General features: G+C 34.0%; 1 long non-coding RNA gene across 1 annotated transcript; it reads right to left on the bottom strand.

Moving 5' to 3' along the window:
- Positions 1-1,096: 1,096 nt before the first annotated feature.
- Positions 1,097-1,534, bottom strand: LOC149968853 (uncharacterized). The gene is made up of 3 exons (XR_016472736.1): positions 1,344-1,534; positions 1,210-1,281; positions 1,097-1,151 (listed from the first exon to the last, which is right to left on the bottom strand). It is a non-coding gene; the product is annotated as an uncharacterized LOC149968853 (long non-coding RNA).
- Between the last annotated feature and the right edge of the window lie 225 nt (positions 1,535-1,759).

Here is a 1,759-nt window from a genome sequence, read left to right as displayed (position 1 = left end):
AGATTTTCTAATCTTGATTAGATTTTCTAATCTTGATTACCCTGATTTAATCACGATTACTCTGATTTAATCATTTTACTTTGATTAAGACGCACCCAAAATGGAAGTGACCTGCCCCTCGAGGGCTCCTTAATTTACTCAAAAGTATCTAGCAAAAAAAATTAATCCTGAGCAGAAAGCATTAAAAAAATTAAAATCGCCATTAGTGATATTATGTTGTAAGGGCCAATAGAGGGTGCCAGGTATTGGTTGAGTTGCCGCACCAAAGACTTGTTGCTTTTCTTGAATTTTCCAAGGCTAAGTTGTTAGAAATAAGATTGTACCCCATTATTTATGTGGCCCAAAATGATATCTTATTTTCCAAATCTTCTTGAAGTCGAATGGCTATTAATTTGAAATTACTAACCACATTAACTTGTTTTAAGTTAATTTTTAAAGACCCATCAAAAGGTCGTAATGCTATAGGGAACCAAATCCGGTCTGAATCTTAGGCAAGATCATCAATTGAAATTAAAACAGTACCCCCACAATTACTACCCCTAATTTTCAAAACGCTTGGTACTTAATGAAACAATCCTGTTCAGTTCATTATCTTACTTTCTGATATTATTTGTATGGGTTGTTCTGTAGGTCATTCTTTAAAGCCTGAAGATAACACTTTTTTTGGTGTTTGGAAAAGTTTCATCAATAAATTCTTCATAACCAAAATTAAAGGATTTGACCCAAACCATATGTGTGTTGCAACATTATTGTTAGAAGGGAAAAGAAAGGTAAGCTGATTTTTATACTACTATAGTAATGGCTAAAAACAATTTTAACATTCATAGCGCATGAATTTAGCTAACACCATAAATATTCAACTATATCATAAGGAGAAGCACCACAATGAGAACAAATTACGAAATGATTTTCAGAGCCTGCTAGCATATGGGAGAAGATAGTCAATAGTAGCCTAGAGAGGCTAATAATTGTAGTTTTAAGTCTTGCCTCAAGTGAAGCAATCAGATACTTTACTATACCTTTTTGTGATCTAAGTACAAGAATTAAAGGCAAAATTGCACTACAGCGGCCTCATGTAATTTCGTGTTTTTTTTTTGGTGGAGAATGTAGCACTTGACGCGTAGATTACGAAACAATTTTTTTTGGGCCGCCTATGATAATTAAATTATTTAACTTAATTTTAAAAATTTTGTAATTTCAGGGAATTACCGTGTTTTTGTATTTTTTTGTGGCGGATAATGTAGCACTTGACGCGTAGATTACGAAACTAATTTTTTTGGGCTGCAAATGATAATTTAATCAATTAACTTAATTTTAAAAATTTAGTATTTTTAGGGAATTACCGTGTTTTTGTATTTTTTTGTGGGGGAGAATGTAGCACTTGACGCGTAGATTACTAAACCAATTTTTTTGCGGCCGCAAATGATAATATTTTAATCAACTTAACTTTTAAAAAAGGCGTAATTTTAGGAGTTTAGTAACGTTTTTCTAAAACATATTTTCGTCGTGTATTCGTCGACACCACTTTTTTCACACAGCCCCATTCCGACGAAGATAATTACTTCCAAAACACGTAAAAGACGTTACTAAACCTTGGAAGAATAAAACAAGTATACAGGAGTTGCGGAGAGCTGCGAAATCGGTTTCGTCAGTGACCGTGAACTCGCGCGAGACGGAGGGGTTCAAACGCGACTAGCGCCAACTGCATACGGAATTTTGCAACTATTATCGTTTTATATCATTGTTTTCGCGTCGTCTG

This window comes from Leiobunum rupestre, chromosome 1, assembly GCF_980474605.1.
Source record: "Leiobunum rupestre chromosome 1, qqLeiRupe1.1.hap1, whole genome shotgun sequence".
Classification (NCBI taxonomy): domain Eukaryota; kingdom Metazoa; phylum Arthropoda; class Arachnida; order Opiliones; family Sclerosomatidae; genus Leiobunum; species Leiobunum rupestre.
Note: the sequence above shows the minus strand (reverse complement) of the source record. Positions and strands in the feature narration are given on the sequence as shown.